The following is a 19,574-nucleotide window of genomic DNA, read 5'->3' on the forward strand; positions in this document are numbered from 1 at the left end:
TTTTAGACCTTCGAGTATCTGCACAAGAAGAAGACAAAGGAGTCCCTAGCTAAAGCAGGGGAGCCTCCAATGCTAAAGTCAGGCTAGGAATCTGGGTCTAGTTGTATCGAGGGGTTTTGGGTGAGTGATTATGCGTACCTTTCACCACTAGAGATTCTCCTATTTATAGTTGAGGAGAGGTGATGACATAGAGGAGATCTCCCTATTTAATAGGGACATACTGTAAAGGGATTCAGATCCATGTGAGGGAATATCTCGAGATCTTTAACAAAGATATTGGGATCCCGAGTGTGTCGCGGATATCCTTTGAGATCTTTGGAGAAGATCTCAGGCAGATCTCTTTAGATAAGATTTGATTATTCGAAATCATCGGAGATGTGTAGTAGGAGGCCGAGGTGGTCTTGGCCAACCTGACTTGGGTTTAGTATGCTGACCTAACCTGGGGGTAGTATGCTGGCCTGACCCGGGGATAGTAGCCAACTTGTATTCTCTGGCAAGCCTTGACCCCTTTCTCTCAGTGTCGTGTAAATTGCTGACTTGTCGACCTGCCCTCATATTTTGTGTTAAGGCAATGAGGCTGAGCTCCTTTCCTTAGTAGAATTCGGATGACATATATTGGGGGGGGGGGGGGGGGGGGGGTCGAGCTCAAGAGTCCGAGGTGGTCTTACTTAACTTGGATACTTGGATGAGCTTCAAGCCTCCCCTTATCATTGGGTAAATGGCCAACCTGCCTCAAAAGTCTGAGGTAGTCTTGGCTGCCTTGGATTCTCGGATGAGTTTCGAGCCTCCCCTTATCATTGGGTAGATGGCCAATCTGCCTCAAGAGTCCGAGGTGATCTCATCCGACCTGGATACTCGGATGAGCTTTGAGCCTCCCCTTATCATTGGATAAATGGCAGTCCTGACAACCTGTCGACTTGCCTTCATATGTAGTGGGTGACCGACCTCTCTTCCTTGGTCATTGAGGAGCTCATTGGTCATAACCGGCACTGACCGACCTCGTGTCTCGCAAAAATTTCTGAGCTAACCTCTTCTCTTTAGCCAGTCCATTTTTACCAATAACAGTAGTAAAAACTAAGCTAAGAATCTAAAAATTAAAAGCCTTTAAACTTACTACTAATAGTGTTGGACACGAGTGGAGCAAACTTGAATTAACGTTAAATTGGGTAGATGTCCATGAGAGACGAAAGAGAGATAAGTAATGTATAGATGAAAGGTTTTTGTGTGATTGTATTGGCATGAGGCCTCAAGCTCTTCAGCATGTGCTAATTTTATAGTTTTGGAGAGGCGATGGTCGTGCGTAATATTCCATAGCTTCTACGATTAGGTAATAGTCTTTTCAGTAACATGTTATATTTGAATATGGAGTCCTTCATGCATTATGTTACCGTGAGTGATGATCTTTCTATCTTTGAATGACTTCCTGCTCTTTAATCTAGATTTTGTGGCTTCTAGAAAAGTTTTGAATGTTCTTTGGAAGTCTCTTCAAATTGGAGTCTTGAAATGGCCATGCTATGTGATAACTAGTTAAATAGGAGTCCAACAACATCATGTCTTCAGTGAAAATTCCCCTATACTTTAGAAGTCAAACGTGCCTCACATTTGTTGGTAATGTGTCTTAAGATAGACGATCACCTTTTGGGGTATGGACTTGCATACAAACAAAAAATGCGATGATCATCTAATAAGAATGATTTTTTGGGCAATTTCCATTTACTAATGGTCTGTTGTAATATTATATTTTTATAATTACAACATAATGTTAATCTTGTACTTCTCAATCTTCTAAAAAAAAAAACTTCAGCTTTTTCATAACTTTCTTGCTTTTTTTTTTTTCCAACTAACTCGATGTGACATAGCTTGGATTTTCTTATAATGGGCTCATTTAGTGAGTCTTCTTAAGTTTATACCTTAATAGAAGTCTATAACTTTTCTAACTTTCAATTTTTGTGGTATATAAATAGGGTTGATTTGGGAAGGAGAAAGGGATCGATTTGATGACTTGGCTAAAATAACCGAAAAGTGTATTCATTGGTTTGACGTGAAATTTCATGAAAAATTTTCTATCTAATTATTTGAGTTTCTCATTTAGTTTCCTTAACATAATTTTATTCTTATTTTCAAAATATATCAATTTATAATAATTTCTATATTTCATTAGGATTAGATTTTTAATTTCATAAAATTCTTTTCTATGTTCATTTTTTTGGAAGACAAGAAAAATTTATTACCAACTGGGCCAAAGTCCCCAAATATTACTCTTATTGTTCAGTTAGAATACATGACCACGTGTGAAATGAATGGGGTCTGATTTAAATTAAATGTATTCAAATATATTAAGTGTTAGACATGTTAGTTTATACTTGACTCGAATCAAACTGAACGCCTTCTGAACATAGGCGGTGAATCAGCTTGAATAAGACAAGATCTATGAAGATTGGCTAGAATATTTAGCCATCGATCGTTAAAATGATTAAACAATTTACGAAGGGGAGGGTTAGTCCTTTTGATAAATCAATTTTTATTTTTATTTTAATTATTTTTTCTTTAAAAATAAGGACTTTTATTTCAACAGTGATAACTTTGGTCGTGTTTTTCAACAAAATCAATAAAAATAGAAAGCTAGAAAAAAATTACTTGATTGCAAATTTTATTAATTTGAATATGAACACATTACAATTGACAAAAAATAAAAATAAATAAGTAGAATCTCCAATGGATAAATATCCATGACCTCTTCATTGGATCCCCAAATTATTGAGTTATTCAATAATTCTCAGGTCAAGACTTGCTAACCATTCACTACAACCGTCTCACGATTGTCCAGGTTTAAAGTATTGTCAAGGTTACGATTGTTTCTTTAACATAGACTAACCTATCGGCGTATTGCATGGTGCGTTGGACAGTATGAGAAACTAAGCTAAGAAGCTAAAAACTAAATACTAAAGAATTATTACAACATGCTGCTGAATAGGAGTTGAGAAAACTAGAATAAAAATTAATTTGAGTAGACACCATGAAGGACAAAAGAGAGATATGCTACATAGACCTGAAAGGTTTGTGTTTGATTGTATTGGCATGAGGCTCAAGCTCTTCTTTAGTTGCTACTTTTATAGTCTTGGAGAGGTGGTGGTTGTGTAAGATTCTGAAGCTTATGTGATTAGGTAGTGGGCTTTTAACATTTTTTATTTGGATATGGAGCTTTTTAGATATTATGCTACCATGAGCCATGATCTTTCTTTCTTCGGATGACTTCCTGCTCTTTAATATAGTTTTGTGGCTTCTAGAAGATTCTTGAATGTTCTTCGGAGGTCTTTTTGAATTAGAGTCTTAAATGGCCATGTTATATGACAACTAGTTAAATAAGAGTCCAAAAGCAGTGGGTCTTTAGGGGAACTTCCTCTATATGTTAGAGGTCAAACGTGCCTCACATTTACTAGTAATGTGTTATAAGATAAACTCTCACACCCCAAACTCGGAAACTGGGCTCACAAAATTCTTGATCGCTGAATCCAGTGCCGACAGCCTCTATAGTACTCCATTCTCAGCTCTCAGCACCCATATATTGGGTTCCGATCCTGAGATCCTACAAGGAGGATTTTTCACAATAAATTTATTCCGTAACAAGTATAACCATAACATAACCCACAAACAACAACCAAGACACCATCACAAAATCCACTATGACCAAAACTTTAAGGGATAATGCGCATAAATGGAAATACAATAACATAATTGGAAGCTCCAGAAGTCCGCTGCACACTCCAATCTCAGTGCTGCTACAAGTCCTAGCATCACCTGCACGCAACGATCATGCATAAGCTTACGAAAAGCTTAGAGGGTGGTGAGAGTGTGTGCACAATATAAGCGTGCTCAGAATACAATATCAGAGTAATGTGAAATATACTGGCAAATCCATGAATACTATCAGCCGTACTAAGGCTATATGATGTAAGGCATGAATGCTATTGGCCATATCAAGGCCATGCGATGCAAGGCGTGAATGATGTCGGACATACCAAGGCCATGCGTTGCGAGATGCAAATCAAGCATACCAGTCATTTGAATCCATATATCAATGCAACTCATCATTAGAGCATTATATATTAGTACAGTTCTCACGCTGGACAATCACCGGGGTCTAATACACTCTACGCCAGCTTACCGCCCCTATCTGAGCGCACAACTAGGTAAGTGGAAGAGACCTTACTATCTGCCTGTCAATATTGGGCCCGACTCGTCGATAGGGGACCCATTCCTCAAGCTGGTCAAAATCAACCTAGATATTGCCCCCTCACTCAGGAGGGTAAGGTCACACCCCTTTCCAACCTACCACGACACAGTAGGAGATGCGACCTACTGGTATACTACCATCATGCGCTCATGTATCCACTCGGTCTCGACATTGGAGTCATCCTCTAGTACCATCGGGTTTAGGGATTTTCACCCAGGGACATCTATGGCGCCCCGATGCTAGTAACATTATTTTCGGTATCCAATCCGGTCCTTCACGATTTGTCTGTGAAGGCCACGGCTCTGATGTCGCTAGGGCGTATAGTAACCACATCACACAATGCAAGATGCATGAGTTATACAATCCTGTCATGCATCAATCCCGTACATACTGTGCGCTCATGAGGGACAACACTGCCTATCAGGGAATCCCATAAACAACTTGCCAGAAGGCATATGTAGTGGCCAACCTCATCTCATCACAAGCATGCAGATGATGCGTATAAGCATGTATTATGATGTTCTGTTGTCACATACTCATAATCAGCATCGATAATTGGCTTATATACAAGGCGGTGTTCATAAATGAACAACCGATCTAAACCATAATATAAAGATCGGCCCTCGGCTGTGGATATATCAAATCTGGTAGCACGGAGCCATCCATCTACGACGAGGATGGACCATGCAACATCAATGGGGCCCAATGATTTGGGTTAACCCACTAAGAGACTGATGAGAATGGGCCTAACAAGGCCTAAGGGAAGGTCACAATGTGGACATTTAACCATCATTGCCCATCAATGTGGACATTTAACCAACATTGCTCCCAAGGAGTGGCCCACATAAAGCCACACATATAGTGGGCCCATGACCTCACACAAGGGCCTAATATATATCACCATGGGCCTCACTTAAAGGCCTAATACACATCACGATGGGCTGCACTCATGGGCCACATATGCATCACATTGGGCCTCACTCATGAGCCTCATATACATCACATCGGGCCTCATCATATGAGCCTCACATACATCAAATGGTCTGCAATACATGGGCCTCATATACATTAAATGGGCCATAATATATGGGCCTTATACATCAAATGGGTCACGTCCCATGGGCTCCGAATATATCACAACGAGCCATAACCCATGGGCCTCAAACACATCACAATGGGCCTCTCATACTTGCCCAATATACACACTATATTTTCATTTTATTATATCTCCACCATACATCTATTTTTAGAGTTCATTTAGAGCATTACCCAAAAATATGAATCATATCGAAAATCATCTGGACCATAGCACAAATAACAGTGGAGATAATGATTTTCACTATTAAACAATCACAGGACCATACCATAACGTTTATTTTTCGTCCAATCTGATCATAAGATCACAAGGACCTAGATTAAGAAAAAAACAAATTCCATATTGATCCAGAACTAATGTGACCCCAAATGGGTTTCAATGATAGATGATCATCCTTCACTAATTTTTGTAGTGTGGTCCACCTGATAAACGGTGTGGATATAGAACATATACATCAGCGATGGGTCCCATCGTCTAACCATCTGGATAGTGTGGATAAGACCCATACATCAGGGTCGGATCCACAGAACTTACTGGTGTTAACGCAACAGTGTTACTGCTGGGGTGGCCCCCACCATCTAAATGAACGGTTGGGATGAAACACATACCTAACGGTGGGGCCCACAGAACTAGTAATGTCAATACAAGAGTTATATAGCTGATGTACGGTACATCAGCCAGTCCAACTACCATCGTAAGTGGGTCTCACAATTTGGACGATCTGGATATAACCATGCCTCATGGTGGGACTCCAGAACTTGCTGGCGTCATCACAGTAGCTACATGCTACTGGGGCCCACATAGATGGATGGTTTGGATGAAATCCATACCTCAGGCTGGAGATAACACTTACATCATGATGTGGGACCCACAAAAATTTGCTAACGTGAAGACAACAGCTGAGAGGCTGCATGGGACCCACCGTACAAAGGGACGGTTTGGATATTACACATGCCACGGTGGGGCCATGCTGATGCAATACAACAACTATATAACTGGTTTGAGGTACTCCAACCAATCCGCTTCCCACTGTCCAAGGATTGAACGGTGGGGATACAACACATCCATCATGATAGGCCTTACACGTTCAACTTCTAGACAGTGTGGCCATCACACGCACATTAAGGTGGCTCCCACACGTCCAGTTTCTAGGTGGTATGGATAGGCCCATACATCACGGCTGGCCCCACAGCATGGAAGAAATGCATGCATCATTGGTGGGTTCACACGTGTGGCCCACCATAGCTTTGGGATAAAGCTAATATTTAAGTTTTCCCTTCAACCAGGCCTGTCCAGACGGACAGTTAGGTGGGCCATCTGGACGGTCAGCAAGGCGGGCCCCATGGGTGGCCGGTATAGATAAAATACATACATCATGGTGGGGTCCACAATACATGAGAAAGAGAGAGAGATAGAGTGAGAGAGATCGGTGGAGATGGGAGGAGCTCCGCCACTATTAGCTTCTCCATGTACATGCATACATCAAGATGGGTCCCAAATGGGATCCATACCATCAATCGATGGGCCCCACTTGGTCCATCACAAAAATTACATTCTAATCCTATAAACACCCACTTATGGCCTTCTTCTTTAGCTCCTGGGACTCCTTAACTCCTAAACTAACTCTTTAAGGGTGGATGATGAAGTTTGAAGGGTTGGATGGTGAGATGAGGGGGTAGGAAGTGGGCCTTGATCTTTTCTCTCCTTAGAGCTTTTCTCTCATGAAAGCTTGTGATGGCATGAGATGGAGAGAGAGAGAGGTGATGAGATGGAAAGGATGGAAGGAATGGATGTTATAAGAAAATGACATGGAGGGTATGGGCTTGGTTGAATTTTGGATGAGAGAGGGATGAGTGGAGAGAGAGAAAGAGTTGACTTTGGGTAAGGCTTATGTAAGAGAGGGATGAGTTGTGTACTTGACTGTGATTAATTGATTGATGTGAAAGGTGGTAGAGATTCTCTTGGGATTTACAATGCGTAGTGTTTTCTTTGAAATAAATACAGACTCACAACTCCTGGCTTGAGTATCGCATCGCCACGCGAGACGCGGCGACGACACGGTCGCTAGGGTACAAGTTGTAAATGCTATTGTGTAAATCTAACACTCATAATGTTGTCAAATTTTGTTGTGCCAAACTATTTAGTTTTTGTATCATGCTTTGAGTTGAAGTGATCAGGTTCGTGAATTTTAAAGTTCTCTGGATCTTTGTTAAATTTGCTTATATCTTCAAATTGAAGTGAAGTGTATTGAAGTTCATGGTTTCAAGCTCAAATTCAAGAACTAAGATTCAAGAACTCAAGTTCAAGTTTGAATTTCAACTATTGTATTCCAAAGATTCAAGAACTCAAGCATAACTCAAGCTCATGTTCAAGAGATCAAACTCAAGCTTCACGTATCACAAGTAATTAAGAATCTGAAGTAAATAATGTTTCAAGTGTTCTAACTCACAAATAGGTTTGGATGACCCTGGATTGACCTTAGGTTGTGTCATATTCATTGCATAATTAATGTGGGTCATTTCATTTGTTTATAGGTAATTTTTCGACTAGTCTTAGACCTTGTTCGACTAGTCCAAGTACTGGCTCAACTAGTCTAGAAGTTTTCTCGACCAGTCCAAGGTTTGTTGCTATTTTTCAGAATTTTCTATTGGACTCTTGACTAGTCCTGGAGACTGCTCGACCAGTTGAGTGAATAGTACTTGACCGGTCGTGCAGGCTCGACTCAAAGTCCAACAATATATTTTGGTCCCACTTAACTAGTCGAGTACATTGCTTGACTAGTCGAGCAGGCCACTCGACCAATCAAGTAACGACTTTATCTTATCGTGCTAGAAATTTTAAAATTTTATTGATCCTTCGACCAGTCGAATCTATCCTTAGACCAGTCGAGTGAATAGTATTTTCAGGTATAAATAAAGCACGAATTTTAGAGTTTATTCATTTATTAAAGTAAAATCAAGACACCACTCTGAGAGATAAGTTTGTAAATTTATTAAGTTATATTGTGCTCATTTTAGATTCTCTTTAATTAGTTTTTGTAATTTAATTTTGTGATCTTTATTCCAATCTTATATTAAGAAGAGATGTGAGTTTTACCCTTTCTTGAGATCAAAATCAAATCAAGCTAACCCAGGTTGATTTAATTAAAAATCATTTAGAACTAGAACATTTTCATCTGTGAGACTTGACATTGAACATCTTCGTAGACGTCGGATTGGTTATACCGGGCTTTTTTCAAAGGAGAATTTTCAGATAAGTATCATTTACAATTTTGCATATCCTTTTTGGTTTTTGAGGTTGTGCCAAAAAAATCTCTTTTTGGTTTTGTCTGAGGTAATCCAGAAAATCTCAGAGTGTGGGGTTTTTGTAATTGTATAAGCCATTCAAAGACACAATTGTGAAGGTTTTAAGGTGAACCTTGGAAAATCTTTTTACGTAGTGAACGCTAATATCCCGAGGGAGTGGATATTAGGAGTGGAGTACTTGTGTGGCTGTTTTCTAACAGTTGGTGTACACACAAGCGAACCACTATAATTCCTCGAGTTGTGATGGATGATTGAATTTGCTTATATGTGTGAATGTTGTAATTTATTTTTTTGTGATGAATGATGTAATTTATTATATGCACTTGTGAGAATGTTGTAGTAACTTAGTTTATTTCCTTTGCTATTTCCTTTGCCTTTTTTATTGGTTTGGGTTTTTGATACTTACAAACATTCTAATAAAGTTCTCCTGCCATAAGCCTTTGGTTTTTGGTATTAGGTTCCTTAGAACTAAGTTTGTATCAACCTCTCAAGACTAGTACATTTGATGTTGTTATTTACTTATGCTTCTTTATTATTTGATTATGCTATCTTGCTTTCAATTCTACATTTAATTTTTAATTTGGCATAGTCCTATTCACCCCCCCTCTAAGACATATTGCTTGGCCTTTTCAAGTGGTATCAAAGCCTAATAACTTGTTTTTATTTGGATTCATTTCCTGAGCTAATCGATCTGAGCTTATAAGATGTCAAATTTTAATAGCCTCTCAATCACTAGGCCTCCACCTTTTGATGGCTCAAATTATTCCTATTGGAAAGCCAGAATAAGGATCTTTTTAAGCTTCATAGATGAGAGCGTGTGGCAAGCCACAGTTATTAGATGGACCCCTCCTACCACTGAAGTTCTAGGCACTAAAGGAACCAAATCTATGAAAGTTTCATTGTATTTTTCTTGGACCACACTTCAGAAAAATGAGAGTAGTGCCAATGCAAAGGCTTTAAATGCAATCACTTGCACACTATGACTAGATGAATTTAAAAGAATTATATCTTGTGATACTGCAAAGCAAGCCTGGGACATTCTAGAAATGACCACGAGGGTACGACAATTGTCAAGAAATCTAAACTTCAAATCCTCACCACTCGGTTTGAGGAGATACGTTTGGAAGAAAGTGAAAATTTCATGGACTTCTATACTAAGTTAAATGACATAATCAACTCTATGTGGAGTCTTGGCAATAGCATCCCAGAAATTAAAGTCTGTGCAAAGATATTACACTCATTGCCTGAAAGGTTCAATTCAAAGGTCACCATGGATAATATGAGGGTTGAAGAGCTGGTTGGTTCTTTACAAACCTACGAGTTAAACTTTAAGGCTCCTAAAGGTAAGTCCATCGCCCTTAAGTCTTCCAAAAATATTTTTCATGAAAATGCTAGTAGTTTTGATTTTGAAAACTCTGAAGATGATATGGCACTATTAGCCAAGAAGTTTTATAAGATTTTCAAAAGTAAAAAGAGGGTAGATTTTTAAAAACCTTCAGAAAAGAAAAGGACTAGATCTAAAAATTGAAAATCTATTAAAGACAGCTAATGTTTCAACTGCCATGAATACAGTTATTTGGCAAACAAATGTCCAAAGAGGGATGAATCTAAAAAGAAAGGAATATTAGTCACATGAGATGAATCGTCTTGCTCTGAAGCCTCTTCTAAGTCAGATGATTCTGAACCCGAGTCTACTAATGAGGTCAAAGCCTTAATACTCTAGCCAAATTCACTTTCTCATACAGTTGTGATTCAATTGCGAAGAAAATTTGAGAAGTGATCCTAAAAATGATGAAGATTTACAAGATCCCTTTGATGCTCTATACAGGGAAAGTTGTAAGATAGCTGTGAAATTAACACTTCAAAAAAAAAAATTTTAAAATTAAAAGAAAATTTTGATATTCTAGTCTTAGAAAAATCACATTTTTTAGATTGTTTGAAAAAGCTAAGTGTGATTTAGATTTCAAAACTTCCTAAATTGAAAACCTAAAATTTGAAAATGAAAAACTAAAACTAGAAGTCTCTTCTCTCTTGAGTTTGAAGGACACTTGGAGGTATGCCCAGGGTGATCCTAAACTAGAAAGACTATTATCCGGATCAAGGAAATGTGGCGATAGATCTGGTCTGGGCTACGATAAAAATACACTTCCTAAAAGCAAGTCCACTCCTCCTAAGTTTGTTAAAGGGAAGTCCTCTAACTCAAAAGGGAAAAGTCTGAATCAAAATAGTTTCAAAAATCCTAAAACTTTTCAGGCCATGAAACCTAAAATCAATCATATCAATTATAGAAATCAGAATCATAACCCCTTAGCTAAGAAAATTGTGGATCTACTCAAGGAGCTTCTAAAATCTAACTCGAATGGTAGAATATACAGCAACTACGAGCATAGAAAAACTAACTATCCTCCAAAATCCAAAACTGTAATGAAATGGGTTCATAGGTTGCTTGTCTGGTTGCCCACACTCTTTCAAGGCTTCGAGTCAATCAAAGTAGTACCTAGATAGTAGTTGTTCTATATACAGGATAGGTGATAAAGATTTGTTCACCAATCTTAAAGATATAATGATGGCTTAGTCACATTTGGTGATGGTAGCAACTGTAAGATTATTGGCCAAGGTACGGTTCAATTATTTAATCTTCCTCCATTTGAGATGTGTTGTTTGTTAAGGGCCTTAAGCATAATCTCTTAAGTATTTCTCAAATTTGTGATAATAAACATAGTGTCAAATTCACCAACCAAGGGTATGAGATTTCTAATGAGAATGGTTCTGTGATATTAACTGGTTGCAGAACATCTGAGCACTGCTATATAGTCAGTGATTTAAGCTCGTCTAAGTTATCGTGTTACATGGTCCAAACCAATGAGACCGAACTATGGAATAAACACCTAGGACATGTTACATTACCGTAATCTTTATAGACTGAGCAAAAGTGAATTAATAAGAGGTCTACCTAAGTTAAAGAAAATGAATAAATTTTGTGGTGAATGTCAGATTGGAAAATAAACTAATAGTGCTCACAAGAAAGTGAACTTTAATGCCACATCCAAACCTCTTGAACTCCTCCACATGGATCTCATTAGACCGATTAGAATGGAGAGTCGAGGCAGTAAGAAATATATTCTGATAATTGTAGATGATTTTACCAAGTATACATGGGTAGTTTTCATGAGAGAGAAATCTGAGACTCTCGATGAAGTGAAAAGGGTACTCAAGTGTATCTAAACTGAGAAGGAATCACATGTCTCCAAAATCCATTGTGATCATGGTTTCGAATTTGATAATAGCAGTTTTGAGAAGTTTTATAGCGGCCATGGAATATCGCATGAGTATTCTGCACCCAAGACAGCTCAACAGAATGGGATAGTTGAAAGAAAAAATCGGGTACTTCAAGAAATGGCTAATGTGATGTTAAATTGCATGAAACTTCCTAAAAATTGTTGGGCTGAAGCAGTGAACAGGGCTTGTTATATCATTAACCATGTTCATACTAGAAAATCTAATAATAAGACTGCTTATGAACTATGGTTCAATAAGAAGCCTACTGTTAAATACTTTCAAGTTTTTGGCAACAAATGCTATATTTTGCGTGACCGAAAAAATATGAGAAAATTCGACACTAAAAGGGACGAAGGTATTTTCCTAGGATATGCATTAAATAGTCGAACGTATTGTGTTCTCAACAAAAGGACTGGTGTTATTCAAGAATCCATTAATGTGGTTATAGATGGTCACTTGAATACACCTGTCTCAAGTTTAGAAGATGATGAGGTCTCTTTATTTGATAAACTAGACTCTTCATCTAGTCAAAATGACACTGAACTGTGGTCAGTTAAAGACCATCCAACTGATCAAATTCTTAGGAATCCTCTCATTAGTGTGCACACTCGTAAAGAATTAGAAAACATCTATAATTATGTGTGCTTCACATCCCAGATTAAGCCGACCAATGTAAAAGAAACACTTGCTGATGAAAACTGGACAGTAGCTATGCAAGATGAACTTAATCAATTCATAAGGAATGATGTATAGTACTTAGTTCCTATACCTAATAATAAACACATTATTGAAACTAAATGGATCTTTAAAAATAAGCCTGATGAACTTGGTAATATTATAAGAAACAAGGCTAGACTGGTTGTATAAGGGTACACTCAGATTGAAGGCATCGATTATGATGAAACCTTTACCTCAGTAGCTCTCTTGAATCTATCAAACTATTTATATCCACTGCTTGTTACAAAAAATTCAAAATTTATCAGATAGATGTTAAGGGTGCTTTCTTGAATGGTGATCTGCATGAGGAAGTATATGTTGAATAGCCTAAGGGTTTTGAAGACCTTAAACATACTGATCATGTTTATCGCCTGAAAAAGACACTCTATGGATTAAAACAAGCTCCCAAAGCATGGTCGGAGAAATTGACTAAGTTCTTACTAAGTCATAACTTTATAATGGGGAGTGTTGATAAGACACTTTTTGTAAAGAAACACAATGATCACATACTGATAGTACAAATATATGTTGATGACATTATCTATGGATTTACTTGTTCTAACATGACTATTGAGTTTACATATTTAATGAAGTCCAAATTTGAAATGAGCATGGTTCGAGAACTGAATTATTTCTTAGGTTTGCAAGTAAAACAACTTCATGATGGGTTCTTTATCTCTCAAACCAAATACACTCTAAATTTGGTTAAAAAGTTTAGCTTTAAGAGCGGTAAAAATTTTGATACTCCTATGAGTATGACACTTAAACTCTCTAAGGATTCGACATGTAAGAGTGTAGATTCTAAGTTGTATCGTAGTATGATAGGTAGTTTGTTATATTTAACTGCGAGTTGACCTGATATTGTATTCATCGTTGGAATCTGTGCTAGATATCAATCGGACCCTAAAGTGTCCCACCTGATTGCTGTAAAGCACATTTTGAGATATGCCACAAGTTCGACCAAACTTGGCCTTTGGTATCCTCATGATACTAATGTTCAATTAGCCGGTTATTCGGATGCAGATTAGGTTGGTAATATTCATGACTGCAAGTCTACTAGCAGTGGATGTTTTTATGTCGGAAACTTTCTAGTTTCTTAGCATAGTAAGAAATAGAGCTCCGTATCACTTTCCACAGCTAAGGTTGAGTATATTGCAGCCAGTACATGCACCCAGCTTGTGTGGATGAAGAGGATGTTAAGTGATTACGGATTTGTACAAGATTCTATGGTATTGTATTGTGACAATTCTAGTGCAATTAACATTTCTAAAAATCCAATTCAACATTCATGAACTAAGCATATTGACTTTGGATATCATTATATTCATGAATTAGTAGAAGATAAGATTATCTCTGTAGATTATATTCAGACTGAAAATTAACTTGCAGAAATTTTTACAAAATTGCTTGACAAAAACAGGTTTGCTAAGTTAAAATGGATATGGGTATGTGCAACATGATCTGAATTGTTTGTCTTTATTTGTACTATATCGCATGTTTTTATTTTATTTATTTTTACTAATTTTTTGAAAATAAAAAATATAAAAAATGAAGAATTTTTGAGGTGCATGAACAGTCGACCCGCTCAGGTTTGGGGCTTTTTATTGTGCAAAAAACACTTTTTCTTCATTTGTTTCATCTTCTCCGACCAGCCCTACCACGACCGGTCGAACCCACCTTTGATTCCTTCATGGTTAGTGCGTTTTTTTCATTTTTCTTATGGATTTAAGTTCTTTTTACTTCTATTTCGTTGTTTTTGTAGTTTATTTCAAGATTTATGGTGGTTTATTGGGTTTTCTTGCTAAAAATCTTATTTCCTTGAAACCTGTCTTTCCTTTCTGGCATTGCTTGTATTCCTCGTATTTCTTGTGCTATAGAAGGTTGAAATAAGAAGAGAGCCTCTCGTGGTCCCGCTTCAATCATAGTGTGCCATCTTCTTGTTCCGCTTCAATCATAGTGCGCCATCTTCAGTCACATGAAGAAGATTTCGAATATGTGTGGGATATACTTCTCCGCAACATGATTGTTAAGCAGATGGTCAACTCTAATCATTTGGAACCTTTCAGCATTATTGTAAGTGCTATAGTTTATATCCCTGTTTGTTGTCAAATTTGTAGTGCCAAAATCACTATTATACTCTGTTATACATAACTTGCATAAGTGAAGCTCTCTCAAGGATCAACATACATGAACAAACTAAGCTCACACCAAGCAAAGCTCTCAAGTACAAGACTCAAGCTGAAAAGAAAAAGAAAGTACAAGTACAAGACTCAAGCTGAAAAGAAAAAGAAAGTACAAGGCGAGACTCAAGCTGAACTCAAGACTCAAGTTGAAAGTCAAGCTGAACTCAAGACTCAAGCTGAAACTCAAGCCACTTTCATCATTGAGCTACTTCAAGGTTTAATCTACATCAAGACATCAAGGCTCATTCTTCATGGTCTCTTGTTTCAATGTCCATACTTCATGATTGAGGTTTTTTTGACCATAGGATGACCTTAGAAGTAGGTCATTTCGGATACATAAGTTGAATGTTATTTTACATGTGATTGATCTGTTCTTCGACCAGTCTTAGGTCTGCTTCGACTAGTCCTAGACTTGCTTCGACCAGTCTAAGAAAATCCTCGACCAGTTGTAAGTTTGTTACAAATTTCGGATAAAATCTGTTAGCCTTCGACTAGTCCTGGAGACTTCGACCGATCGTAGGAACAAGTGTTTACGCATCTTCGACCGTCGTAGAATCTCGACTCGAAGTCAGCGAAGATATTGAGAACCTACGACGATCGAAGCAAACCTACGACCGATCGTAGGTGACCTACGACCGATCGTAGGAGGGCTACGACGATCGTAGAACGTGCGAGCTTATCCCGCCTAATCTTTCAAATATCATTAGAGCTTCGACTAGTCGTAGAGCACTCTAGACGATCGAAGACAAGATCTTTTCACCTATAAATAGTGCACGAATCTCGAAGAAATCATCGATTTAATTATAGTATTCAAGCCAATCTTCGTCGAACTTCGAGAGATAATTTTGTGCTCCATCTAAGCTAAGTGTGCTTATTTAATATCTTCTTTCCTTAGCTTTATTTTAATTGATTTTGTTTCTTATCCAATCCGATTTGAAAAGAGGAATTGTTATTCCCTTTCTTTGGAATCAAAATCAATTAAGGCAAGCCCTATTTGGTTTAATTTAAAATCTATTAGAACTAGAACCATTGTAATCAAGTCTTGGACATTGAACTTGGACATTCAATCATCTACTTTGATTTGGTTCTACCGGTGCTACAACGAAGGAGATATTCGTATTTTACATATTGTAAATTCCTTTCTATTATTTTGGTTTCTTTCAAGATTTGCGAAAAATCTTGTTATATTGGTTATCCGAGGAAAGCCAGGAAAACTCGAAGTGGGGGTTTTTTTAATTGTGTAAGCCCACATACAAAGACACAACTGTAAGGGTTTTGGGTGAACCTGGGAAAACCTATCTTTAGTGACCGCTAATATCCCCTGTGTGAGGATATTAGGAGTGGAGTAGCTTTTGTGTGGTGTTGGATAACGGTTGGTGAACACACAGGCGAACCACTATAAATCCTTTGAGTTGTGGTTGATTGATTTATTCTTTTAATTGTTTTTATTCTTTTTGTGGGATGTATGTATGCTGGTGAATGTTGTAATTATTTCAAGCTTTGTGAGAATGTTGTAATAGCTTAGAATTTACTTTCTGCTATTCCTTTATAAGCTTGTTTTTCAATTTCATTTTGAAAGTTGTTCCAGCAAGGTTGCCCTGCCATTTTTATGGTGTATGGCTGTCCCTAGAACAATACATCTTTAATTACAAGTTATTTCAATTCAGTTCATATTTATTTTTGTATTCCTCTTCGATTTGAGACTTGATACAAAGACCTTTCTAGAAATAAGGTTGTCCTACCATAAACTCTGTTTTGGTGTAAGGTTGTCCTTAGAATAACGTTTGTATCAACATCTCAAGATATGAATTTTGAGGTTGTTTTTCTTTCTTGCATTATTATTTAATTTGGCTATCATTTTCTTTATTATTCCGCTGTTATAAGTTTTTATTTGGCATTGTCCTATTCACCCCCTCTAGGACATATAGCTTGGCCTTTTCAAGTGGTATCGAGCCTAATAGCTCCTTTTAATTCTTGGATTTAATTCAGCTAACGATTTAAGCTATTGATGTCAAATTTTGATAGCCTTTCGTCACTAGGCCTCCACCCTTTGATGGCTCCAACTATGCTTATTGGAAAGCCGAATGAGGATCTTCCTCAAATCAATGGATGAAAATGTGTGGCAAGCCACGGTGGTGAATGGAATCCTCCTATCATGGAAGTTCTTGGGGTTGATGGTTCAAAGTCTATGAAAACCACACCATATTACCAATGGACCACCCTTGGAAAAGTGAGAGTAGTGCAAATGCTAAAGCACTAAATGCAATTACTTGCGCACTATCATCGGATGAGTTCAAAAGAATCATTTCTTGTGATACTGCAAAGCAAGCTTGGGATACATTAGAAATGACACACGAGGGTACTACAATTGTCAAAAATCTAAAGTCCAACTCCTCACAACCAGTTTTGAAGAAATTCATATGGAGGAAAATGAGATGTTTATGGACTTTTACACTAGATTGAATGACATTGTAAACTCAATGTGGGGTCTTGGCGATAAAATCCCAGAAAGTAAAGTATGTGCAAAAATATTACGCTCACTTCTTGAACGGTTCAATTCTAAAGTAACCGCAATCCAAGAACTTCGTGATACGGATAATATGAGGGTTGAAGAACTAGTTGGTTCTCTACAAACCTACGAGTTAAACTTTAAAGCTCCTAAAGGTAAATCTATCGCTCTAAAATCTTCTAAATGTAGTTCAAAAGAAAATCTGATTCAGAAGATGACATGGCTCTTTTAGCTAAAAATTTTACAAAATTTTCAAAAGCAAGAAAAGAGTTGATTTTCAAAAATCAAATGACAAAAGGAAGTTTAGACCCAAATCTCGAAAATCTTTGAAAGATAGTCAATGTTACAACTGTCCAGAATATGGGCACTTAGCAAATAGATGTCCTAAAAGGGACAAACCCAAGAAGAAGGGTATGTTGGCTACATGGGATGAATCATCCGATTCTGAAGGTTCTCCTGAATCAGAAGATTCTGAAACTGAGTCGGGCAATGAGGTCAAAGCTCTTATGACTCTAGCCAAATTCACATTTTCGGATAATGACTCTACAAGTGAAGAAAATCGAATAGTGAATGTGAAAATGAAGATGATCTTCAAGATGCTTACAATGCCCTGTATAAGGAAAGTTGTAAAATTGTTCAAACTTAAACTTCAAAAAGAAAAGTTTTCTAAACTCAAAAATTGTTTTGAATCGCTTGTCTTAGAAAAATCACAAATTTCAGATAATTTTGAAAAATCAAAATGTGATTTGGAATTTAAAAACTCTCAAATTGTTGATTTAAAATCTGAAATTGAGAAACTTAAAACTGAAGTTTCCTCTCTTCTGAGTTTAAAGGACACATGGAAATATGCCCAAGGTGATCCAAAGTTAGAAAAATTGTTATCCGGATCAAGAAAATGTGGCGATCGATCAGGGTTGGGCTATGATAAAAATCAACCTCCTAAACAAAAGTATACTCCTCCTATGTTTGTTAAAGGAGAGTCCTCAAACTCAAAAGGGAAAAGTACTTATCAAGATTTTTCTAAAAATTCAAAAACTTTTCAAAAACCTAGAAACAACCATGTCAACTTTAATCGAATCGAAATCCACTAGCTGAAAAGATAGTTGATTTACTCAAGGAGCTATTAAAATCTAACTCTATAGGTCATTCCTACAAGTATACACAAAAGAAGACCAACTATGTTCCTAAACCCAAAACAATTATGAAATGGGTTCCTAAAGTCACCTGCTTGGTTGCTCACACTGCTTTCAAAGCAACAAGTCATTCAAAGTGGTACCTAGACAGTGGATGCTCCAGGCATATGACAGGTGACAAAGCTTTATTCACCGATCTGAAAGATATGACTGATGGGTCAGTCACATTTGGTGATGGTAGCAACTGCAAGATAATAGGCCAAGGTACGGTTCAACTTTTTAATCTTCCTGTGTTTAAAAATGTTTTATATGTTGAAGGCCTAAAGCACAACTTGCTTAGTATATCACAAATATGTGATAATAACCATAATGTTCGGTTTTCTAATCAAAGCTGTGAGATATTAAATAATAAGGGTTCCTGTAATATTAACTGGACATAGAACGTCTGAAAATTGCTATATTATTAGTGAATCCAGCTCATCTAATCAAACATGTTACATGGTCCATACAGACGAGACCGACTTATGGCACAAACGTCTTGGACATGTACATTATCGAAATTTATATCGATTGAGCAAACAAGAACTTGTAAGAGGTTTACCCAAACTTCAGAAATTAGATAAAATATGTGGTGAGTGCCAGATAGGCAAACAAACAAAGAATTCATACAAAAAGGTGAATTCAAATACCACATCAAGACCACTCGAACTTCTCCACATGGATCTGATGGGACCTACCAGAATGGAAAGTCGTGGTGGGAAAAAGTATATCCTGGTAATAGTTGATGACTTTGCCAAATTCACTTGGGTAGTCTTCTTAAGGGATAAATCAAACCCTTGAAGAAGTAAGAAAAGTTCTCAAAAGGATTCAAACTGAAAAATCTTCTCAAATCAGTAAAATTCGTAGTGATCATGGATCTGAATTTGAGAATAGCAATTTTGAGAAGTTCTGTACCGACCAAGGAATATTACATGAATTCTCTGCTCCCAAAACTCCACAACAAAATGGAATTGTAGAAAGGAAGAATAGGGTGCTTCAAGAAATGAGCTAATGTCATGTTGAATAGCATGAAGCTCTCTAAAAATCTTTGGTCTGAAGCATCAACACAACTTGCTATA

The sequence above is a fragment of the Magnolia sinica genome, chromosome 18, assembly GCF_029962835.1.
Source record: "Magnolia sinica isolate HGM2019 chromosome 18, MsV1, whole genome shotgun sequence".
NCBI classification, from domain to species: Eukaryota; Viridiplantae; Streptophyta; class Magnoliopsida; order Magnoliales; family Magnoliaceae; genus Magnolia; species Magnolia sinica.